At 52.1% G+C, this 25915-nt stretch overlaps 1 protein-coding gene across 1 annotated transcript in view; it reads right to left on the reverse strand.

Annotated features, from left to right (window-relative positions):
- DAGLA (diacylglycerol lipase alpha) overlaps window positions 1-4916 on the reverse strand; it is a 61156-nt gene extending 56240 nt beyond the window's left edge. Inside the window, exon 1 of the mRNA XM_047775563.1 lies at window positions 4803-4916. The gene's annotated coding sequence lies outside the window, so the exon portion shown is untranslated. The remainder of the gene's footprint in view (window positions 1-4802) is intronic.
- Between the last annotated feature and the right edge of the window lie 20999 nt (window positions 4917-25915).

The following is a 25915-nucleotide window of genomic DNA, read 5'->3' on the forward strand; positions in this document are numbered from 1 at the left end:
TGGAAACCTTCCCCAGAGGCCAGAACAGTGTCTTGTGTATGATTCTATTCACAGATACGCCGGATTCCATCCGTGCCAAGGGGAAGGTGGAGCTCATTTCTCCTTATCGAGAAAAGGGATGTGACCTGTTACCTCTTCCCTGGTGCTAAAGCTTGTAGATGGTGACATAACTGCTTTGCAAATGGAGAAGATTCCGACGGCAGGCAGATCACCGGGCGTGCTTGCCTCTGTCACGATCCTTCCACTCACCGGGCTTTATCGGTCCTGGGATACACCCACCCGGTGGGAGGCTTTACCATCCCCAATTTACAGATGAGGAAACTGAGGTGTAGAGCGGTACCAGGATTCAAACGCGGGTGCGTTTGGCTCCAGAGGCCCAAATTTAAGGCCCAGGGGCTCCCCTGCTCTCTTCTGTCACCCGGGCGGCCACTGCCTGGCTGCCCGGGCTGGGGAGGAGGTGGAAGCAGGCGTGTGTGAGCACAAACGGGCAGCGAGAGCCACACCCCCAGCCCAGGCTTCCTTCTAAGGAATACCAAGAAAGCAGACAGGCTCCTCTCGGAAGCATCGCTCAGAGACATTAAACTCACCCTCCCAGAGCTGGAAAGCCACCTCCCCCTTAGGCCCGCTGTTCCCTCCCGCTTCGTGGAGCCCAGCAACACCCCACGGCACACACCCACTGACACCAGGCCGGCCAGACATGGGAGCCCACAAGCTCCCCCGCTGCCAGGCGCTCCACACCCCCTCAGCCCTCACCTCCCACAGAAACGCTCGCTTACCGGCACACGCGGCCTCGCACACGTGCCACCGCCGGGCAGCCCTGCGGCAGGAAGGGCCCCAGCCCTGCCCCTCTCCACCGCCATCCTGCAGAGCCCTTGGGCATTCCTCACCTGGGGCCACACCACTCCCCTCCCCGTCACCTCCCTGGACCCTGCCCTCATTGGCCCAGGGCACCCCATGGGGAAGGCGCTTTCCCGGGTCCTCCTCGCCTACACACCAGTGCCTCCCGCCACCGCCACCACCACCGCCACCCAGAGAGATCCAGCCCAGTCAAAGTATCAGGAAGGAAAAGGAAAATCAAGATAAACAGGCTTCAGCTCTGCCCGCTGGGGAGGTAACCACATCCCACAGAGCCCTGGGCTGCACGGCTCTAAAAGATTTATGGTCCTCTGACCGCACGCTACTGACACTTCCCCGGCACACCTGCCGGGCCGCCGCGAGTATAATATGAAGCCCTTCCGGGGAGAAACTAAACTCAGATGGAGCAAGCACGGGGCCAACAGGTGATGAAGCCCTGAGCGTGGCCCCTCCCTGATCCCGGTGAGAGGGGCTGTGGGGAGCAGGGCTCCCACCATCAGGCCAGGCCTTCGGCTGTGGCCGGCCAGCCTGGGGCTTTCAGCTGCGGCCTAGAAGCTTCTGTCCAGAAATGCCCGATGCCCTGGCACCCCTGAAGCCGAGCAGCCAGGCACCATGATTTATGAAGCAGCTGAGCAAGGAAAGGTTGCCAGGAACTGAGTTAAGCAACTTTCGGAGAAACATGGACAAAGAAATGCGGCTAGGACTGAGGACCAGAGCTGAGAAAATCCTCAGCTCCAGAGAGCCACTTGCCCTCGGTGGCCACACCTATGTTACCAGCCCCCCGCCCCAGCTGGAACCTGCTCCAGATCAGCATCTGTGCACCACGACAAGGGGTGCAGGTGACTTGGCTGGGCTTCCTATGGCCTTGGACCCTGGGGACCCGGAAGAAAGCCTGCTCTGCTTCGGGGAAACAGAGGTCACCTCCTCCCGTTGCTGTCTCTGATCTGCCCCTCCTGCCATGCAGCTCTGCCGTGCAGAGTCCCAGCACTCCAAGCAGATGGCAAGGGGTGGCTGCAAAGGGCTCCTGGAGCCCCCAAACCATAAGGCTGAGCCACAAATCAGAACAAACAGGCGGAGGTGTGCAGGGTGAGCTGAGGGGACGAGACTGCTGAATATTCACATCAGAGAGGCCTGAGGCGTCCTTTTAAAGGACTAGCAGGTAGGGAGCCGAGGTGCTGGCAGCTCCTGGGGAGGCAGCGAAAGGGGCGGCAGGGAGCACGTGGGACAGGCCTCGGGGACCCCAAGGACAGCCTGGGAACAGGTGGCCGAGGATGCACTTGCAGCACCAGGCAGTGTCCAGGCAGCGGGCCCCAGACAGGGTGAGGCCCCGGGCACGGAAAAGTCAGCTCACCACCCAGGGGCTGGCAGGACCGTGTCCTCCTTCTCCCCACGTGGCTGGACACTGCAGCACTGACCCAGGGCAAAAGTTTTCTGCCTCGGGGCCCAAGCTCGTGAGACAGGTTGCTGGTGAAGGCGGACACAGAGGAATGCTGGAGCGATGGGCCTGGGTTCATGGAAACGGGCCTTCCAGGGCAGGGCCTGCTAGCCACAGGGTGTACACTCATTCAGGCCCTGCAGCCCCTTATCAGGACCTAGGTCCCAGTGGCTGAAAGTTCAAGTGACTGGCAGCCACCCTCCCCTTCTCCACCTAGGAAGGCGCTTTGGGCAGAAATGGGTCCGCGTCTTGGGGAATTCCTGCTACACCTGTCCTGCTCTCACCTGTCCCTCTGAGGGTGTCCACTGCCCCTTCTCCTTGTCCCATGTATCCGAGAGCATCCCCCACGATGCCCCAGCTCCAGCCGTCCAGCCTCAACCTCCCTCCCAGGACCCCCCAGCCTTGCGTCCCCTCTAGAGACTCTGACCCACTTTGCTTTCTCCCAGCCCCCACCCCTGAAAGGCTGAGGCGGCCACTCCCCACCCCCGTCCTCTGAACCCGGAGCCAAAGGAAATTCTCAAGAGAAAACACACACTTCCAAGTCTGCCTCCCACACAGGTACCCCAGATCTGTCAGCCGCAGACACCTCCCAGCCCGGCGCGGCCTGGGCACGCCTGCAGCCCCAGCGAAGGCGTCCTCCTGCTCAGGCCACTGCTGCAGGACTCGACAGTTGCTTCGGCCATGCTGGGGACCGTCCTCGGGAGACCTGGAGCCTGGTTCCAGCTCAGCAGCTGACTCACAATGTCAACAGATCCCACTTTTCCCCACCAGGAGCCTTTACGCTCTGGGCCTCTAATTCCCAATGACAGGCCCTCGTCCTGCCGGCTGGGCTGCCTCCTTCCCCGATCCCCATTCCACGCCTTCATTTCCTCTGCCCTCCTGCCCTGGTCTCTTTACCTGATGATAATCCCTGACCTTTGCACAGCCTTGCACGAAAGGTTTCCATGGGCACCATCCTTCATCTCCTGCGACCACCTTCGGATGTGGCTCTGGGAGGTAAAGTCACCTGCTCAAGGTCACACAGGCAGGACTGGAATTCAAGTCTTCCGGTTCCAAAGGCCCTGGACGACCCTCCAGCTTTAAGGAACCTCAGCGGCATCTCCAGGCACCCAACATGGCAAGGCTGCCACCACCACCCTTGCCTCCCCTCCCCTTCCTCTTTCTGGACTCCTAAAGGCCTTCCCCAGGCCCAGCCTCATTTATTCTTCTACCTCCGACTCCACTTCCCCAAGAGATCTGCAAAGACCAAAGACTTCCCCCACACCCTAAGACATCTCTGGGGCTCCATAAATTGCCCCCTGTCCCAGGAAGTAGAACCCACGGGACACTGAGCGAGACCCTCACCCAAAGCTTCCCAAAGGACGGGTAAGCGCAGAGGAGGTCCTAGCACCCTCCCGGTGGCTGCAGGCTCATCTTTCAAACATTCCCCCCAAATGGTCCTCTGGACCCAAAGGCTTCCAAGCCTCCAAAGAATAGAGGCAGCTCCCAGATATCCAGGAGCGAACCATCAACCCAAGGAAGAGGCGGGGCGCAGGACTACAGACGGCTGGAGCACCCCTCTGACGCCGCCCAACTCTCAGCCCTGCACGTTTCTCAGGACACATGTTCAGGGATAGTGAGCAGAGCTGAGACCCATCCACCCCTCCCCTCTTCCCCAAAGCTGGATGACTTCATGAGTCCAGGACAGCTAGTACCTGGATGGGTCTCCGTCTCAGTCACCATCAGGGTCCTCGTGGTAGAAGCATCTCCTGGCGTCTCTCTTTCACGTCCATCATAAAGAACACTAACCACCTCCCAGCCTTCTGCCTTCCTTGGTCCGGCGTACCCAACAGACATTAAAGGTGGACCCCTGTGCCAGCCCCAATGTCCCTCAGCGTCACTGGAGTGGGAGGATGGGCATTTATCCTTCCGTCTACCCGGGTCTGAGGGCCATGGATTCTCCCTTCACAGGGCCAGGCTGCCCGTGGCACCATGCTGGGCCAGGGCCATTTCTCAGTCATGCCAGCAACTCCTGTCATGCTCAGGACACCAATTCTCCAACCCTGGGGTTCCATCACTCCAGACCATGTCAAGGCCAGAACCATCCAATGCCTTATTGACGAGAGTACTTCCTCACACCCATGCCAGGGGCACCACCTGGCGCCCACGAGCTGGCCACCGTCACCCAGGCACCAGTCCAAGTGGTGCACAGAGGGCTGAGACCGCCTCACACCTCGGCGGCCACCACCGCACCAAGGTGGGGGTGAGTCTTCTGGCACCCGTGCCAGGAAAACCACGCTGCCTGTGCCAGACCCATGCTGCCCACGTCCGCGCCACGGGTGTCACCGTCCCCACACCGGTGACAGGAGCTCCAAGGATCCCACACCTGCCACGGGCGCGCGTGGCAGCCGCACCTCCGCCCGCGGACCCGTCGGGCGGGCCACCGCGCGCCTTGGACACTGCCCAGCTGCCGCGCCGCTTGCACCGCGCCCGCGCCCAGGGCCCGGCCCGCCGCGCCCGCAGCCCCCCTTACCTCCAGCCCGCCGCAGGGCTCGGCCCGCCGCCGCCGCCGCGACCGCCACCTCCATCCTGGGCTCCCCAAGGCCCCGATTCACTAACGCCGCTTCCGCAGGGCGCCGGCGCCGGCGCGAAGGCCGCCTCCGCCCCCCGGGGGACGCTGCGTCCTTTACGTAAACCCCACTCCGCCGCCAGCGGTGACCATGGCGACGGCCGTTGGGCGGCAGCGCCCCCTGGTGCCAGGGAGGGGAGCGGCGCCGAGGCCCGAGCTAGCGGAGTCTTTCGCGGTCTCCGAGCCCCGCGCCGTGGGGGCGGTGGGCGCCCAGCTCCGGCCGCTGCTGGGCTCCGTGGGCGGCCGGGAGGGGCAGGGCCAGCCGCGCTGCATGCGGGGAAGGGAGCCGTCTGGGTCCCCCTCCTTCAGGCCCCGCGTGACCGGGTTTAGCGTGGGAGAAGCAAAAAAAGCATGTAGGATCAGTGGAAAACTGGTTCATTGGGGAGGAGGAAAGGGAGAGGTGGGTTCCTTTTCCTCGCGGGTGCGGAGTGCTCCTTCGGGGCGGGGGGTCAGAGCACATCTTCATCATCTGTGCCCGCCCCTCACCTCTCACCCCTACAGTGCCCATCATGGTGCCTGGCATCCAAAAGGGCGCTTGGTGGATTTTGAGTTCCGAGCAAATGAAGGCCATCGCCCTTCCTATTCTGCTTCACACTCGCCCATTCATTCACTTAACACACCTTCCCTGAGAGCTAGCCTTGAGCAGGGCAGCGCGGTCCATGTGCGCTGCCCTAAACTGGGCGAGTGAGTGGGCACAAAGATAAGCAGAACCCAGGCCCCGTCCTTGAGGAGCTCAATCTGGACGATACTAGCTCATCACGGGACAGGGTGCTCCTGGTGCGGGGGCTCAGCACAGAGGGCGGATGGAGCGCTTGGAAGGAGCACTTCAGCAAGCCTTGGGGGAGGGAGGGAGTTGCGTCTGGAGGAAGTGAGGACCCAACTGGGTCTCAAAGTTGGAGTTGAATTCAGAAGCCAAAAGGGGAGTGGCGAGTCTCAGCAGAGGGCGTGCCTCTAAAACATTCTCTGGGTCCTGGGGGCATCTGAAGAAAAAGAGGGTGAAAAGCAGCAGTCTGGTGGGAGCACAAACCATTAGTTATGTGTAAGGGGGGCTGAGATGGAGTATTCGCCTGAGAATTATCTGGACTTTGAGGTTTATTAGTTATTTTATTTCTTATTTTTATTATTATTTTTTATTTATTTATTTTTTTGGCTGTACCCACAGTGTGCCGGCGTTCCTAGGCCAGGGGTTGAATCTGTGCCATAGCCGTGACAACACTGGATCTTTAACCCACCGTGCCACCAGGGAACTCCCTGGACTTTGGGGTTTAAAGTGAGACTCTGAGTTCAGGGCAGCCTTCCTCTCTGTTGAAACAGGTGGGAGCTACTTCCGGAAAGCCTTCTGTTGTTACCCGTGGTTATTTTGAAGGCAAACTCCAGGCTACTTCGAGAAAATTGGGGCTGGGGAGGACAAGGACGGGGTGGAATACCTCAGGAGAGTGGAGAAAGAGTTGGACTTTCCCAGCCTCAGGAAGGGCAAGGATCAGGGAGTCTTTAAGACTGACTGTAACATGGCAGTTTGAGAACCTTCTGTCTAGATCATGGCAATGAATCAGAAGCCAAACTGCCAAAATTAATTGTGCCTTGGTTCGAAGTTCTAGCTTCCCAAAAGAAAGTATCTTATAGGTCCAGCTTGGGCCCTGGCCAGTTATATCAGCTGCATCTCACTCCTTTAGCTGCCCAGTGCACGCACATTCACACATGTGTACACACACACACACACACACATCCTCCTTCCATTCATCCAAAGTCATTTTCACCAAACAGTATTGCATTCCAGTATTCCCTGGTCGGCTACCTCCAGACGTGATGTCATAATCAAGATCCAAGTTCAAGATCTTCAAGGTCATGTCCGTGTCCATTTTCCCTCCAGGTTTACAGCGATCCCATCCGGGCATCTAACAACTGAATTAGAGGGTACATTTAACTGCCACCAACACATCCCTTGCGTTCTTGTTGCTCAACGGGTGGCATTAACAGCATCCAGGAGCTGGTGAGAGATGCAGCATCCCAGGCCCCCAAATCTCAGCTGGTTGACAAGATCCTCCAGCAATTCGTATGCACAGCCAAGTGTGAGAAGCACTGTTGTTATAAACATGGATGGCAAAGAAAAGGACAGCGATGAAAAATGTGTTTTAATGGCGATCACTGCTGTTTAAAAAGAAAAGGGGGGAGGGTTAATTATTTAATCTTCAGGAACCCCAGTAACTAATGAGGAGATACAGGGAGCTAGCGGCCATAGTCTTTACTTTTTGCAACCGGTTGCAAACTCCTAAAAGCTGTTTATGACTTCCTTCCTCTAACTTGATATTCCTCGGTCTGCTGCCTCCTGCCTGCATCTCATTTGCTTGATGAACCAGCCTCCATCCTTGAGGACCTGAGCCCTTGGTGATCCTGGCCGCACAGCATCACGGCAGACTTCTGCCTGGGTTTACTGCTGGGCATGAGGGTGTGGGAGGTTCTCCTCGGGAACCCTGTGTTCCACTCATACCCCTTGGGGGTGTGTCTGTCTGTGTGTGAGAGGACCATCCCCCAGGGGCCAAGTGGCAGCCCTAGTCTCCCATTCAGCGGAAGCATGATTGTGCCTCCTGGTGGAAATGCTTCTCCCTTCAGTTCTAAAACCACCCGACCATCAGAACTCAGAATTGCTTCAACAGGAAGCAGGCAGCGGGCATTGCGACAGGGGTGGAAGTTGCCATCGGCGCCTCCACCTTTAGTTTCGAGACCCTTTGGGAGACACATACCATAAGCGATGTCTGGTTTAGAGTGCATATTCCCTGGGGGCTTTACCTGGTTCAGCCACCGAGCTGCTCCCTCTCCACTCCGGCATCATCCTTGCCTTTCCCCCTGATACCTTCAGGCCCAATTCTGTTGGAATTTGGCCCAGTGCCTTGGGGAACAGCCACCAGTGTTGAGAGCAGGAGGGGAGGACGAGAGTGAAGGCACCAACATGGACGACAAGCCAGAGATTGGTCCCAGTCCAGCTGCCAGGCTGAGTGCCCTGAGCTCGGTGCCAAATTCCCACTCTGGCCTCAGTTTCCCTGTGGGTCTCAGTGAGGATAATAACATGGATCCTCCTCCCAGGGGGGCTGTGCGGATTAACTAATTAACGAGTGTGACATGTCTGCTTCCACAAAGGGGCTGATTAAATGCTGAGTGTTGTTATTAGAGCGATGGAGGGTGTGTGACAGGCAGAGTCAACTGGAGACAGATCTGCTCCCCTCAACTCCTCCCCACCCCCTTCCTCCGTCTGCCCCACGCTCCGCAAGCTGAACATCTCGCAAGACAAACCCAGGACGATTTCTGGCACCCCAAAGATGGTGTATAACTTTTGCACATTTCCCCTCTACTGGAATGTTGAGTCACAGCCCAGCTTCGTAGCGTAATCTGTCTCCGACAGCTGGCACAGCTGTGCCCTGCCCCAGACTCTCGGCTCCCAGCAGCTGCAGAATGGGATGGCTCGGCCAGTGATTGCATCAGGTTAGAGCTGCCTGTAGAAAGACAACTGCAGAATTCCTGAGCTGGGCACCGGCTCCCTGACTGCATGACCCTACCGTCCCAGCGACTGAGTAACCGCCTTTTCTCACAGCCTCGGGGGTGAGGGTGGGGGGAGCCCATGTGGCCTACAGGCTTAAGGCAGGGGAATTCAAAGCACGCAAGGTTTTAAAGTATAAAGTATCTGCTCATGGCCGTGGGAGATCCAATGACTGCATTTTAGCCTGGATGCAGGGTATAGGATAACTGGATGAACTCACAGCTCTGGGCATGGGGACCTTAGCCTAGCTGGTCCCCAGATGCAAAAGTCCAGAGAGGCCTCTGAGTGAAATAGTGGCTCTGACTTTCCCAGTAGCCAGCGTGAGATCATTGCTCAGGCCCCCAATGCTGGGTCTCCCAGTCCTGAATTTTGTCGGATGCTGGCTCCCACCCAGATCCTTGTGCCCACAATGGGGTGGATGGGAAGGAATCATTCAGTCCCACCACCAGGTAAACATGTCTGCATCTGGAGTTCCTGTTGTGGCTCAGTGGTAATGAACCCAATGAGTATCCATGAGATGCAGGTTCGATCCCTGGCCCTGCTCAGTGGGTTAAGGATCCGGTGTTTCCGTGAGCTGTGGTGTATGTCAAAGACGAGGCTTGGATCCTGTGTTGCTGTGGCTGTGGGGTAGGCTTGTAGCTTCAATTCCACCCCTAGCCTGGGAACTTCCGTATGCCTCGGGTAAGGCCCTAAAAAGAAAAAAAAAAAAAAAGTTTGCATCTAACAACCAAGGGGAATGTTGTTTACCCAAATAGCACACACTCAGGCTGCCTGGGGAGACTAGAGAAAAGCTCTGGGGGCTGAGCTGTCAGACTCCCACAGGGAAAGAAACGAGCCTATGACAAGGTCTAGGGAATGCAGGGGAATTGGGGTTTGGGGCACTTGGAGTCAACTCAGGGTCATCCATGGTGTCTCATGGCAGGATTTCAACCCTTCTTCTCTCTGAAAACTGCTGTTCCCCTGCCTTCTTGTTCCTCCTGCTGTGAGATATGGAAATGGGTCATGGGTGCAAACAGTCTGGAAGTGAGGGCTGAATAACCTAGGGATGAAAAGAACAGCCACCGCTGCGATGCGCTGAGGTCCTGTTCAAGGCAAGTTGGACAGAACCTTGTAAATCAACTGTAGTTTAAAAGCAAAGAAGAGGCAAGTTTTTCCCTTCAACGAGGTCATAGCTTTTAGCAGATCCTGCAAGCCTACAAGAGGGGAGCCTACCAGCCCATACCTTTGCCTGGAGTAAGCATAATTTGCAGTCAGACTCTCAACAAACCTGCGTGGAGATGGAGTGATGATGGTGGAGATGCTGGAGGAGGTGAGAGTGATGGTGGTCTAGGTGGTGGTGATGATTTAAGGAAGAGAAAGAGGACTGGGGGCTTCCAAGGGGAATTTCTGGGAGTTTTTCCACTCCCGCCTCATGCTCCGTTCACTGGGGTATCACCAACACGTTCACTGTCATGCCCAGAGGACTGGGGGATCCTTGCATCTCATTAAGCCAGCCTATTTGTAAGTGTCTGCTCCCTGATGGGCATTGTAGTAACTAGTTTTTCTTCTTGGGGCACTGGGGAGCTGATGGGAGTGTAAACACAGATGTCTCCGGGGAAAGCTTGCGTGCTTACTGACTAGGGTGATTCATCTACACCTTCTGGACAACAACAACAAGAGTAGAGAGCCCTCTTGAGAGTTTTCATCCATCCAATCATTCACCCGCCCCCTCATGCTCCCACCTGACTCTTCACCCTCCCACCCATCCATCCACCCACCCATTCATCTACTCACCCATTCTTCCACCCAGCCTGTCCATTACCCACCAACCTACCCATCCATCCAAACATCCAGCAATCTCTCCATGCATGCACCCATCCATGTGTTCATCCATTTACCTATCTATCCATCAACTCTTCCATCCATCCACCCATATCCAACCATCCAATTATAACCTAAATCATGTCCTGTTGATTCTCCCTCCTAAATATCTTTGCAACCACCCACTTCTGTCCATTTTCACCAGTACCACCCAAGTCCAGGTTACGCTTGCCTCTCTTCAGGGCCACTGCAACAAGCTTCTTAACTGCTCCCACTTTTCACCAATTTTCCACCCAACTATGAAGAGTGACCTTTTATAAATGAACATCAGATTATACTATGCCACTGCTTAAAACTTTGCTGTGCTTTCTTATTGCTCTTAAGCAGAGCCTAATTTTTGTTAGGCATGCAGCGAAGTATACAGCTTGATGAATTTCTACGTATGTATATACCTGTGACCACACCCAGATGAAGACACAGAATATTTACAGAATATTTCCAGTTCTTTGCACCCTTAAGGGTCAAAACCCACCTCCCAGAAGTAAGCACTATCTGTACTTCTGTGCCATAAATTTGTCTGTTCTTAAGCTTCCTACAAATGGAATCCTAGAGTACATACTCTTTTGTGTCTGGCTTGTTTGGCACAACATTGTATTTGGGATTCATCCATGTTCCCATGTGTATCAGTTGTTCATTCTTTTTATGACTGTGTAATATTTCATTAGAGAAGTATACCATGATTTGTTTATCTCTTCTGCTCTTGATGGATTTGGGACTTTTTCCAGCTTGGAACTCTAATGAGTAAGGCTGCTGTGAACATCCTTTTTTTTTTTTGTCTTTTGTCTTGTTGTTGTTGCTATTTCTTGGGCCGCTCCCGCGGCATATGGAGGTTCTCAGGCTAGGGGTTGAATCGGAGCTGTAGCCACCGGCCTACGCCAGAGCCACAGCAATGCGGGATCTGAGCCGCGTCTGCAACCTACACCACAGCTCACGGCAACGCCGGATCGTTAACCCACTGAGCAAGGGCAGGGACCGAACCCGCAACCTCATGGTTCCTAGTCGGATTCGCTAACCACTGCGCCACGACGGGAACTCCTGCACATCCTTATACAAACCTTGTGGTGGAGATTGTATCTATCTCTCTTGGGTTTGGTGGGTATGCAGAATAATGATCCCCATTAGGATGCCTACATCCTAATCCCAGAACCTGTGAATTACATTTGAGTACAAGGAAAAGGGGATTTAAGGTTGCAGGTGGAATTAAGTTTGCTAATCAGATGATGCTGAGATGGGGAGATAATCCTGGGTTATCTGGGTGGGCTCCATATAATCACGTGTCTCTTTTATTTGATTTTATTATTTTACTGTTTTCTTTTTATGGCTGCACCTGTAGTATATGTAAGCTCCTGGGCTAGGGGTCAAATCAGAGCAGCAGTTGCTGGCCTACACCACAGCCACAGCAACATGGGATCCGAGCCGCATCTTCCACCTACACCACAGCTCACAGCAATGCCGGATCCTTAACCCACTGAGCAAGGCCAGGGATCGAATCCGAATCCTCACAGACAGTATGCCAGGTTCTTAACCTGCTGACCCACAGCGGGAACTCTACAAGTGTCCTTATAAGTAGGAGAGAGAAGCAGGTTAAGAGAACCAGAGAGATGACAGCAAGAGAAAGATATGACCAGCCATTGCTGCCTTTGCAGATGAGCCAAGAAGGAGCTGGAAAAGTCAAGAAAATGGATCTAGAACCTTCAGAAGGAACAGAACCCTGCCGACACCTTGATTTTAGCCCAGTGAGACCCATTTTGGACTTCTGACCCTCAGAACCGTAAGATACAGATTTGTTTAAAGCCACCAAGCTTGTAGCAATTTGTTATAGCGGCAATAGGAAACTAATACGAGTAGATGCTTAGGTGTGGAATTGCCGGGTCCTAGGATGTGTGAAGGGCTCAGAAGCTTTTTGTGGTCTCCACCACCCAGCGTGTCTTGCCCTGCCGACATGTCCATCCCCACCTTGGGGCACTCTCTGCTCTTTTCTCTACCCTCCAGCCACTGCAGGCAAGCCAGGCTTGATGTCCTCCAGAGGTGTCCTTTGAGTGTGCGGTTCTCTCTGCTGGGATGGTCCTCCCCTCCCCGACTCTTTAGATATCAGCTCCCTGGAGGCTTCCTCCAGAAAAGGAGCTCAGGTTCCCTGCTACCCAATGTGCTCTCCAGGTACTCCGTTCTTTCCCTCCAGGAACCTGTCAAGGTTTGTCCCAACAGAGTCACTTAAGTGGTTGAGTTTGGCCCCCACCCCCACCCCGTCTGCAGACGAGAAGCTCCACACACAGGGAGAGACGGTGTCACCCTCGTGTCCTTAGCACTTAGCCCCAGTGCCTGGCCCATAGCAGGTGCACAGCAGCTCCCTGCTCCGAATTGAGTGGACTCCTCCTTCTGTCTGATGGCGAGGGGGAGGGATCTGGGTACAGGAGGATGTCAGAGGAAGCGAGGAGAGGAAGCAGGAAGAGGAAGGAGACAGAGACACACCCCCTGGAGACCACTGCCGCCTGGGTGCTGTCCTCAGTTTTGGTCTCATTTCACTAGCTTCCCCAGGGCGAGAAGGCTCTGGAAAGCCATTCGTGCGAATCAAACCCACAGGAGGAAAATGCTGATCTCTTAGTGAGAAAGGCCCTGTGTTCCTTTATTGACAGCATAATGATGCCTTTCCAGGGACCTGTGACTCATCCTCACTGCCTTGGAAACAGTCGGTCTGGCCCCTGAGGTGGGAGGGATATTAAATCTAAGTCTGGAGGTTACCAAGACTCTAAGGGGGGCAGTAAGTTTCCGATGCCCCCCCCCATCGTATTACAGTCTGAGCTGAGACCTGAGATTGGGGCTCTTGACGTCCAGCTCAGGGGGGGCGTGGGGAAGGGTTGCCAGATTTAGCAAATGAACAAACTGGATGCCCAATTAACAACAAAGGATGAACAACAAATACTTTCAAAAAAATTGTTATTTACTTATTTTTGGGGGCCACACCTGAGGCATGCAGAAGTTCCCAGGCCAGGGATCCTACCCGAGCCACAGCAGCGACCCAAGCCACTGCAGTGACAATGCTGGATCCTTAATCCACTGAGCTACCAGGGAACTCTGACAAACACTTTTTTAGGATAAGTATGTCCCAAGTATTACACAGGACATACTGATACTAAATAATTATGGTTATTCATCTGCAATGCAAATCGAACTGGTCATCCTGTATTTTATCTGATGATCAAGGGGAAGCGGGTAGGACCATGGGGGGAGGGGGTTTAACCCCTGCTTCGCTACCAGCAGGCCTATCGGGGAACCGAGTCCCCATGCTGTCTAGAACACCCAGCCCATTTGTCCCCTGGACAGAGCTGGCCACCCTCTCACCTCTCTGACTTCTCTGACTCACCCTCCTCAGCCTCTGACCAGACCTCAGCCTCCTGCCAGGTCACTGGTTCTCAGAACCTTAGAATCATCTGCTCAGCCTGTACCTCAAGCCAATTATAGCAGAACCTCTGGGGCTTAGACTCAGGCCTCAGGCATCTTCAAAGCTCCATAGGTGATTCCAACAGAGAGCTGAGGTTGAGAACTACTGTGTTAGCAGGACACACTTCTTGGCTTCTAAGGGCGCCTCTGTTCCGCTTTGCCTCCTGGAAGAGCCTTGGGGACTCCCGCAGTCTCAGCTGCTCCCCTTTGCAAACCACTCTGCTGCAGGCCCTTCTGCCTTGGCGCCTCTTAGCCCTTTCTGATTGTCCTGTCGAGTTCCCATTTCAGAGAATGCCAGTTCCTGTTAGCCCCAGGCTGAGCAGGAACGCAGGAGTGGGAACTCTCCCACTCCCTGACCCCGTGCCCTGTCTGAGATCCTTGTGCCCCTGCCGAAGTACTGGGGGAACTGCTTAGGGTTCCAGGGTAAAGGCCTGGCCTAGAGCAGATTGTTCTTTGAGCTCATTCTTTCTTCTTCTTCTTCTTTTTTCTTTTTTTTGGAGGCCCACAGCATATGGAGTTCCCTGGTCGGGATCAGATAGATCCAAGCTGCAGTTGTAATCTATGTAGCAACCTATGCAGCAGCTATGGCAATGCCAGATCCCCTAATCCACTGTGCAGGGTAAGGGATCGAATCTGCATCCTGGCTCTGCAGAGGTCCCACCAATCCCGTTGCGCCGCAGAGGGAACACCTGATTTTTTGTTCTTTGAGACTGACCCTCGAGGCTGGGTTGGCTCTGTTGGCTAGAGGTATCTGACGCCCCCTACCCTTCTCCCCCAGAGCCTGCGGTGTGCTTGTGGTTACTGGTCCCACTGCATCTTCCCCACCAGACTCAGCTCCAGGAGGGCAGGGGATGGGTCTGTCTTCCGTGCCCCCAGACCTTGGCTGGTGGCTGGAACAGGGTCTCAATGAGTATTTCTATAACCGCTCGACCAGCACTCAGCAATTATGAACTCCAGCCCTGCCCTTGCGCAATTCAGGAAACAAAGGCGCAGAGACGGGGAGGGACCTGTCCCCCCAGCCCCCAACCTGCATGGCACAGCACGGTGGAGGCTGAGTTAGGACTGAAATTCAAGATTTTGATTTACATTTCTGGGTTCTTTCCGCTTGGTACCACTTAGGAGAAGCTCCCACCTCTCCCCTCGCCCCTCGTCCCTCGTCCCCCCCCCCCACTGCTGCCTCCCTGTTCTCAACCACCAGCTCCTCCTTTCAAAATCTCACCCTCCACACTCTCTCTCTCTCACTCTCTCATTCTCTCTCTCTCCATCCCCTCCCAAGACTTCCCTTTCTGGGAACAGTGGGTGAGGAGACAGGCAAAGACAGGCGGAGACATATATTCTGCGGAAAACACCAGAAGTCCTGCTCGCCTGAAGCCTCCTCTGCCAATCGGACTTCGGTGGATCGTCCTGCAAGAGGTGGAGGGACTTCGAGTCGACAGGCCTCCCAAGACGGACTTTGCCCTCCCCCCAGCTGCTCTCATCTCTGGGGACAGACTGAGCCACCCCCATGCACGCAGAGCCTGCGTCTCCCCAGGCCAAACCCAAGCTGGATGGTCCACAGACAGAGTTTGCAGCCACGTAGAGCCGGCTGAACACCCTCGCCCTACATTTTTCTGGCTGTAAAACCCTCACTGAAGCTTAGTTTCCTAATCAGGAAAATTAGCCTAATAATATTGCCCTGATGGGCGGTGGTGAGGATTCTGTGGGTGGCGCTGGACACGCCGTTCGGTGCTTAGACAGGACGCTTTCCCGCAGCCTTTGCCCTGGGGTCTCGGCGACACTCTAGATGGGTTGTGAGCATGTGAACAGGAACTCAAGGCTGATCCCCTGATTATTCAAACCACTGTCGTCATCCCCTCCTGAGCTGTGTGTCAGAAGGTGGCCTTTTTGGTAAATTTATGAATAGTAATGGCTTATCGATGGGCTCCAAAGGGACCAAGCACCTTTTTGAGCCTTCCTTGTCTTTTAATTTTTAATTTTAATTTTAATTTTCTTTTGCTTTTTATGACCACACCCACCGCATATGGAAGGTCCCAGGCTAGGGGTCGAATTAGAGCTGCAGCTGCCAGCCTACACCACAGCCACAGCAACGTGGGATCTGAGCCGAGTCTGCAACCCATACCACAGTTCATGGCAATGCTGGATCCCTGAGCCAATGAGCAAGGCCAGGGATGGAACCCACATCCTCATGGATACTAGTTGGATTCACTTTCATTGTGCCACAACGGGAACTCCTTCTCGCCTCAGGAAAAAAAAAAAAATTATTTTAGGCGTTCTAGTTATGGCTCAGCGAAAAGGAACCCAACTAGTATCCATGTGGATTCGGATTCCATCCCTGGCCTTGCTCAGTGGGTTAAGGATCCTGCCCTGCCGTGAGCTGTGGTGTAGGTGGCAGCTGAGACTCAGATCCGGTATTGCTGTGGCTAAGGTGTAGGCCCGCAGCTGCAACTCTGATTCGACCCCTAGCCTGGGAAATTCCATATGCCGCAGGTACAGCCTTAAAACAAACAAACAAACAGTTATTTCAGTGTAGTTGATTTACAAGGTTGTGTTAATTTCTGCTGTACAGCAAAGTGATTCTGTTATACATATATACGCATTCTTTTTCAGATTTCTTTTCCATTATGGTTTATCACAGGATGTGGAAAACAGTTCCCTGTGTTATACAGTAAGATCTTGTTTTCCCTGCCTTTTTCGTTTGTTTTGTTTTTGCCATTTCTAGGGCCACACCCGTGGCATATGGAGGTTCCCAGGCTAGGGGTCCAATCAGAGCTGTAGCTGCCAGTCTACACCACAGCCACCTCAACTCAGCCAGATCCGAAACACGTCTGCGACCTACACCACAGCTCATGGCAACACCAGCTCCTTAACCCACTGATCGAGGCCAGGGATTGAACCCGCATCCTCATGGCTGCTAGTCAGGTTCTTTAACCGCTGAGCCACCATGGGACCTCCCTTTCCTGCCTTTTGAAAGTGTGTCAAGAAGGTAGGTAAGCATTTGCACTGCAGGGCCCTGGAGGCAGCTTTGCGATGGGTCTTCCTGGGAGAGCAGTTATCAGAGGAGACAGAGAATAACAGGCTGCAGCAGGCAGGACGAATCCAGGAAGCCTCTGGACCGGGCTTCGCTCTCAGACACCCTTTTTAAAAAAAAACTGATAATTCTTTTTTTAAAAAATTAAGGTATAGTTGATTTACAGTGCTGTGCCAATTTCTGCTCTACAGTAAAGTGACTCAGTCATACATATATATGCGTTCTTTTTAAAAATATTATCTTGTATCATGATCGATCCCAGGAGATTGGATATAGATCCCTGTGTTGTACAGTAGGACCTTATTGTCTGTCTTTTTTTTTTTTTTTTGTCTTTTCTAGGGCCACTCCTGCAGCATATGGAGGTTCCCAGGCTAGGGGTCGAATCAGAGCTGTAGCCACTGGCCTACACCAGAGCCACAGCAACGTGGGATGCAAGCCGAATCTGCGACCTACACCACAGCTCACAGCAACACTGGATCCTTAACCCACTGAGCAAGCCCAGGGATGGAACCGCAAACTCATCATTCCTAGTTGGATTTGTTAACCACTGCGCCACAACAGGAACTCCTGCCTGTCCATTCTAAATGTAACAGTTTGCATCTACAACCCCCAAACTCCCAGTCCATCCCACTCCCTCCCCTCTCCTTGGCAACCAAAAGTCTGTTCTCCCTGTCGGACACCTTTCTCTTAGCAATTTTTAAAAATGTGTGTAAAGGAGTTCCCGTTGTGGCTCAGTGGACATGAATCTGACTAGTATCCATGAGGACGCAGGTTCAATCCCTGGCCTTGCTCAACAAGTTAAGAATCCATGATTGCTGTAAGTTGTGGTGTAGGTTGCAGACTCAGGTGGGATCTGGTGTGGCTGTGGCTGTGGCATAGGCTGGCGACTGCAGCTCCAATTTTACCCCTACTCTGGGAACCTCCATATGCCTTGGGTGCAGCCCTATAAAAGAAAAGAAAAAGAAAAAAAAATGTGCAAAGAGTTCCTATTGTGGCTCAGCTGGTTAAGAACCCAACTAGTCTCCATGAGGATGCATGTTTGATCCCTGGCCTCGCTCAGTGGTGTAAGGATCCAGTTTGCTGCAAGCTGCAGTGTAGGTCGCAGATGTGGCTCAGATCTGGCGTAGCTGTGGCTGTGGTGTAGGCCAGCAGCTGCAGCTCCAATTTGACCCCTAGCCCAGAAACTTCCATATGTCACAGGTGCCACCCTAAAAAAAAAGGGTGTGTGTGTGCATGTGGTGAATTACGCATAATCTAAAATTAACTGTCGTAACCATTTTTAAGTCCAGTGGCAATAAGTACGCTCACTCTCTTGTGCAACCATTTCCGGAACTTTTTCATCATCCCATCCTGAAACGACCCGTTAAACAACGACCTTCCCATTCTCCCCTCTCCCCAGCCCCTCAAAACCACTGTTCCCCTTTCTGTCTGGATAAATCTGACTACACGAGGTGCCCCCTATAAATGGCACCACACAGTATTACTTTTGTGTGTCCGGCTTGTTTCGCTCAGCATAATTGTCTTCAAGGTTCATCCTTGTTGTAGCAGGTGTCAGAATTTCCTGCCTTTTAAGGCTGAATCATATTCCATTGCGTATACAGACCACGTTTCATCCATCCGTGGGCCTTTGGATGGTTTGCACCTTTTAGCATCCATGATAATCACGCGATGCACGTGGCTGTATACATATCTGGTCAAGTCTCTGCTTTTGATTCTTTGGGGGTATTATGTATCCATGTCAAAATATAAACTGAGACATATGACACAATTTTAAGCATTTGAACAAAAATTGATTCGCATCACACAGCAACAGTCTAGCAGATAGAAAGGAGCTTGAGCAGCTGAACAGAGTGGAAGACCTTTATAGGAAGACATGGGAACAAGGAAGTTACACTCGGCAAAAAAAAGAAGAAGCTTGGTTAATGGCGAAGTTACTCTTTTTTGGAGGATGATGGGGCTCCATCTTGCAGATGACCTATGAGTTCTGGTCAAGTGGTTCCTGATTGGCTGGTTGAAGATTCGATTTGGGGGAAAGCCAAAACCATAATCGAGTCTCAGTTTGGTGACTTGGGGTTGAGCATAAGCAACGTTATTTGAGGTCTATTATCTTGGTTTGAACACCCAGAAATGGAATTGCTGGATTGCATGGTAATGTTATGTTTCACTTTTGGAGGAACCACTGTACTCTTTTCCATAGCAGCTGCTCAGTTTACATTCCTGCCAGAAATGCACACGGGTTCCAATTTCTCCACATCGGTGCCAAAGCTCATTATTTTCTGTTTGTTTCTCTTTTTATCATAGCCATCTTAATGGATGTGAAGTGGTGTCTCATTGTGATTTTTGACTTGCAGTTCCCTGATAATTAGTGATATTGAGCATCTTTTCATGTGCTTATTGGCCATTTCTAAGCAGGGTTTTTGGGGTTTTTTTTTCCTTTTTTACTGATGTATAAGTTACATGCAAATCTTAAGTGTGTACGGCTTGATTAATTTATCGGACAACTGGGTAACTGTCATTGAGATCAAACTTTAGAACATTCCAGCATGCCAGAAGAGTTTTTGAGCTCCCCTAGCCACCCACCCCCAGTCAGTACTCTACAAAGGAAGCCGCCATTCTGACATCTATTGCCATGGATAACGTTGCCTGTTCTAGAATCTGAAATAAATGGAATTATAGAGTGTTTACTTTTGTGGTTGGCATTTTCCACTCATTGTTGTATCTGTGAGATTCATCCATATCATTGCAGGTAGCAGAAGCTCATTCTTTTTCATTACTGTGTAGTATTCCATTGCATGAATGTACCACAGTCTGTTAGGATTAAACCTAAGAAATTGCTAATCTTCGACATTTTCATCTGCAGTGAAAAAAATCACTTCACAAGGCTCAATGTATAGTCCATGGGTATCTGCTGATATGAACGTGTATTTATATCTCTTGGTGAGCAGGTGCATGCATTCATTTATGTTGAGGATGTCCCTAGAATTAGATTTGCTGGGTTATAGGATATATGTATGTTCAGTTTGGTCACTTCTTCCGGTTTTACATAATGGCTTTACCAGTTTACACTCTTACTGTTGGACTTCAAGGCCCTCCAGGGAGCGTGAACGCAAGCCTCTGGCCAAGATAAGAATTGCCAGACCCATATCATTGTCCCACCCATCTCATTGTAATGCCCCTTCTCCCACCTTAAACATCCTGGCCTATTCCTTCCTGCCCCCTACTAGGAAAAGTATGTGGCCCATCCCTCATTCCACCCCTGTGGGGGCCTTATACACCCCCAGCAAGTTTATCCTAAGACCCCTCTTTCCCCAACCAATCAGCAGGTCAGCAGGTGTATCAGTAAGACCTCTCCTCTCCCTGGGCCATAAAAACAGACACACCCACACGCCCATCCTTGGCTCTCCCTGACGATCAGGGAGTTGGCCCTCTGTGTTAACCGTGTCTCTTGCGTCAATAAAATTGTCTTTTCTTCACTTGGCTTTGAATCTGAAAGATTCTTCTTTCCAACCCTCGTGCCCAGACCATGACACCTACCAACCATGTCTGAGAGGTCCAGTTGCTCCACATCCTTGCTGCCACTTGGTAAGGTCCCTCCTTTCAGTTTTAACCAACTTTCCTGCCACCTTTTGAGAAATGTGACCCAACTTGTTTCCTTTCCCACCCTCTGCAGTGACTCCATCGCTCAGAGCTGATTGCCCTGGGCTGGCCCCAGGCTGAAGGCCCTGCTATATGGGGCTGTAAACTGCCTGGTGAGGTGGATCTAAGCTCCACCCCAAGGAGTCATTCGTAAAGCATATTCAATGCTGTGATTCATAAGAAATATGCATTTGGTCATTCAGATGACCAAAATATATTCCTTATATATTTGGTCTTTGTCCATAGTTCCTGGCTCACAGCTCCCAAAGCCCTTGGAATTTCCTTTGCTATAAGACCGATGGGATCTTTTTTTTTTTTTTTTTTTGTCTTTTTAGGGCCATACCCACGACATATGGAGGTTCCCAGGCTAGGGGTCGAATCACAGCTGTAACCGCTGGCCTACACCACAACCACAGTAACACGAGATCCGAGCCGTGTCTGTGACCTACACCACAGCTCACGGCAATGCCGGATCCGTAACCCACTGAGTGAGGCCAGGGATCGAACCCACATCCTCATGGATACTAGTCAGGTTCGTTAATCACTGAACCACGAGGGGAACTCCGGGAGCACCTTCTATAATAAGATTTGGTCTCTTGTCCTAAGTTCCTGACATCTCTTCAGAGACATAAAGGTAAAATGGGCATCTTGTTATTTGTAACAAACCCCCTTCCACAACTGGGTTCATGTTAATGAGGCTACTTAGGGAAAGTGCCTAAGGATGCGGGCTAGTTGCCAAGGGAGCCAACAGTGAATAGAGGGGAGGAACTGATTTCCAGGTCAGGGAGAGGGGCTGGAGGTTGAATCAGTCACCAATGGCCAGTGACGGATCAGCCATGCCTAAGTAAGGAAGCCTCCATCATAATATGAAAAGCAGGGGAGTTCCCATCGTGGTGCATTGGAAAAGAATCCAGCTAGGAACCATGTGGTTTCGGGTTCGATCCCCAGCCTCAGTCAGTGGGTTAAGGATCCAGAATTTCCCTGAGCTGTGGTGTAGGCCGAAGATGCAGCTCAGATCTGGCATTGCTGTGGCTGTGGTGTAGGCCAACAGCAACAGCTCCAATTAGACCCCTAGCCTGGGAACCTCCATATGCTGCGGGTGTGGCCGTAAAAGGACAAAAGACAAAGTAAATAAATAATAAATAAATAAATAAATAAAACGAAAGACAGGGCTTCCGAGAGCTTCCAGGCTGGGGAACCAGAACCCTTTCATGCTCCACCGTGCCCCGCTCCAGATGTCAAGACAGAAGCTCCTTTGTTTGAGACCTCCCCCTCTTCCTCTGGCTGTTGACTCATGTCCTTTCATATCCTTGGTAATAAAGCAGTAATCTAGTGAGTAAACTGGCTTCCTGAGCTCTGTGAACCGCTCTAGCCAATTAACTGGACTCAAGAAGGAAGCTTTGATTTACAGCCAGTGGGTCAGAAGCACAGGTAACAACCTGGGTTTGTAGCTGGCAACTTGTGGTGAAACTGACATCCCTTATGACTTGAACCTAGCCAGAACTCAGATTGGGACTTGAACCCAGGTTTTTTTTTAATTAGCTGGTGTCTGGACTTACTGAGGTTCAGGTTCTTTGTGTCTCGGTGCAGAAGGAATTCAGCGAGGGACAAAGGGAGAGGCAAGAAATAGATTTATTAAGAACGGATGCTCGTGTTAAATACAAGCGGGCAGTCAAGAAAGCTCTGCCCCAGGATTAGGTGGGCAACATTTTTATAATCCAAAGAAAGTGGGGGTGGGAAAAGACCGCCTCTTCTTCTTTCTTCAAATAGGCATCAGGCGTACATCATCAGCTCCTCCTTTGTATACAGTAAGAGAGTATTCGACCCTATGAGGTCTAACTAGGACTGTCGTGGTGCTTATACACATCAGCAGAAGGGAGTTCCCCTTGTGGCTCAGCAATAAGGAAGCCGGCTGGTATCCATGAGGATGAGGGTTCAATCCCTGGCCCCACTCACTGGGTTAAGCGTGAGCTGTGGTGTAGATCACAGACACCACTGTGGCTGAGGTGTGGGCTGGCAGCTGCAGCTCCAACTCGACCCCTCGCGTGGGAACATCCATATGCTGCATGTGTGGCCCTAAAAAAAAAAAAAAAAAATCAGCAGAAGGTTGGTAACATCTGCTAAAATAGGTTGACTCATCTCAGGTTTCTGGATAACAAAGGTCTCCTACATTGAATGTCATCTTTCCCTTAAATTCCTGTCCTTGGTCCTAAGGATCATTATCTGGCTAAACTTGAACCCAGGTCTCATTTTATCTTTCACTTAATGACCTGAGGCATATCTTGTGCTTTTATTTATGGCTTTATAGTTAAGTAAGCCTGCTCTGTTCTGATGGCTTCCTTGAGCGATTATTAACTCACAGTGATTTCCCAAAGTCCCCCTAGGTTTTCTTCTTCTATCGGTGGTCCCCCGTTGGGGCTTCTACAACTCCCTGTGTATCTAGCCGACTCCATCCCTATCAGTGGGGCTGAGCCCTTAACCTGTGGAATCTGCTGCTGTCTCCAGGGTAGATAGTATCAGGATTGAGCGGAATTCGCAGACCCCCTGCTGCTGTAGGAAAATCACTTGTCGATGTAGGGAAGCGCCCCCCTCTCCATTTAAATTGGGTCCGGGAACCCCCAGAAGTGTGGCATCAGGGCCACCCCATCAACGCCTTTCTTCAGGACATGGAGTAGCATCCGGGAGCTGATGACACAGGTCAGGACTGTTGTGATACTGAGTCCGCGCCACGGGGTGACCTGGGGGCCTGGGGGATGGTGTGACTGATGTATTACCTGCCACTACAGCGCCTTCTAGTTCCTGCCTGCGCACTCAAATCCACGGTCTGTAGGTTTCTCAAGCATTGTGGCTCGAAAGCATTTGGCTCCTGCCTGTGGGATGTTTTTCCATGTATGTGGATGACATTGCGATGAATGACGTTCAAAGTCACTGAGACCTTTTCTGAACTCACAGTGGTTTTTGCGTTCTATTTTCTCCGTCAGTGAAGTCACAAAAATACAACGGTTAATAAATGGGATGGGAAGAGGTGAAAGAGTTCAGAAAACAAAAGTGATCAGATGGCCCCAGACATAAGCCAGGATGGCCCTTTGGGGGGTTACCGAAATGTTGGGGGACAGAATGCTTCAAGCCTTCCACCTCCCCGAAGTCACCCTTCCTGGAAAGATGCAGGTGAAGGGGGTTGAGTGCCTCTTCTTTGCTTTTTGTTTTGTTTGGTTTTGCTTTGCTTTTTAGGGCTGAATCTGCAGCATATGGAGGTTCCCAGGCTAGGGGTCAAATCAGAGCTGTAGCTGCCAGCCTACGCCACAGCCACAGCAATGACAGACCTGAGCTGCATCTATGACCTACACCATAGCTCATGGCAACACCGGATCCTTAAACCACTGATCGAGGCCTGGAATGGAACCCACATCCTCCTGGATGCTAGTCGGGTTCTTAACCCGCTCAACCACAACGGGAACTCCCTGAGTCCCTCTTCTTTGTACTGGGGGAATCTGGCATCCTTCTCCATATCTCTGACTCTTTTTTTTCTTTCTTTCTTTTTAGGGCCACACCTGTGGCATATGGAAGTGCCTGGACCAGAGGTCGAATTGGAGCCATAGGTGCCAGCCTATACCACAGCCACAGCAATGCTGGATCTGAGCTGCGTCTGCAACCTACGCTACAGCTTGCAGCAAGGATGGATCCTTAACCCACAGAGTGAGGCCAGGGTTCGAACCCATATCCTCATGGATAATAGTAAGGTTCTTAACCCGCTGAGTCACAACAGGAACTCCTCTGACTCTTCACTGCGTGCTTATGATCACTTTTTGGTACCTCCTGGTCCAGATTTCGGCAACCTCACGCCAGATCCCCATCTGCTGCTTCCATTTCTCTCCATAGTGCTTCACCCAAGCACTGGCCTGGCCCTTGCTGATACGGCGATCAAGGGGGACCACCAGGGCCAGACTGCCTGGGTTCAAAGCTCAGCTGACAGAACTTGGGCGAAGTTCTCTGTCTCTCTGTGCTTTGGTTTTCTCATTATAAAATGGGCACAAGAGCGGCCCCTCCTCTGTGGGCTGGTTGAAGGTCACACAAGTTGAGGTGGGTAAAGCCTCCTGTATCTGGCAATGAGGGGGCATTAACCATAATTTTTTTTTTGTCTTTTTGCCTTTTCTAGGGCCAATCCTGCGGCATATGGAGGTTCCCAGGGTAGGGGTCTAATTGGAGCTGTAGCCACCGGCCTACACCAGAGCCACAGCAACGTGGGATCCAAGCCGCATCTGAGACCTACACCACAGCTCAAGGCAACACCGGATCCTTAACCCACTGAGCAAGGCCAGGGATCGAACCCGCAACCTCATGGTTCCTAGTCGGATTCATGAACCACTGAGCCACAACGGGAAGTCCCTGAAGCCATTTCTTAGGGCCTGCCTACTACCCCCTCTCCAGATCCTCTTCCAGTTCCAGAGGCTCCGGCCCCCATCTCAGCCGCCAGAAGAGGCGAGTTTGATGTTGCAGGAAGCCTCCGTTTGGGTCTCAATCGCTGTCCCTGTAGAAGAGACTCTATGGCAATGATGTTCAGTGAGGCCAGCCCCGTTGGGGGGGGTTTGGGAAAACTTCGAGGGCATTTTTCTTTGTCACCGTGTGTGCATGTGTGTGTGTGTGTGTGTGTGTGTGTGTGTGTGTGTGTGACTTGCTTACATATAAACACAAAGTAATTTTGCATGCTTTTAATACACACAGAATTTTCCAGGAATGTGACTATTATGTGCACGGAAGGAGAAGATCCTCTTTTGTTTTGTTCGAAATTTTGCCAGGATTTGTTGCCCATTTCACATCACCAGGCACAGCACGCTCGCCATGTCTGAGTCACCATCGGGACCCCCTGGGTCCATCTGCCTCCGTGGCCGTCTGGTTCCCGGGAAGGGCGGTAGGAGGTGGGGGGGTCCCACCTCCAAGAGCAAATGTCAGGGCACCGTTATCCTGTCTCCTCTGCATTCAGCTTATGCGTTCTCACCCTGAAATTATTTCATTATAAATGACTTCCCTTTCGTTTCTCCTTCATATTATGGTTAGGATATTGCATTGACATAAAAAAAAAATCCATGATTACTTAGGAATTTCCTTTTAGCCTAGAGACAGGGAGAGTTACTTGAAATATTTGTCATCCAGAGGGCTTGGGTCTGATGGGTCACCAGTCACCGCTCAAGGGCCCAACTTCACATAATTTAAGAACCGGTTCCTGAGCTCTGGCCAAACAGGAAAGCTTTGTTTCTGAATGGAGTTCTCAGCTCACTTGAATGTAGAGGCTACTGCTATCTTTTTTCTTTTCTTTCCTTTTCTTCTTTCTTTTCTTTTCTCTTCTCTTCTTTTCCCTTCCTTTCCTTGTCCATGGCCACTGCATGTGGTAGTTCCCAGGCCAAGGGTTGGACCCATGCCACAGCTGTGACCTGAGCCACAGCAGTGACAATGCTGGATCTTTAACCCATCGCACCACCAGGGAACTCCCGTCCTTTCTTTTTTGTTTGTTTTTTGCTTTTTAGG

This window comes from Phacochoerus africanus, chromosome 4, assembly GCF_016906955.1.
Source record: "Phacochoerus africanus isolate WHEZ1 chromosome 4, ROS_Pafr_v1, whole genome shotgun sequence".
In the NCBI taxonomy this organism is placed as follows: Eukaryota; Metazoa; Chordata; class Mammalia; order Artiodactyla; family Suidae; genus Phacochoerus; species Phacochoerus africanus.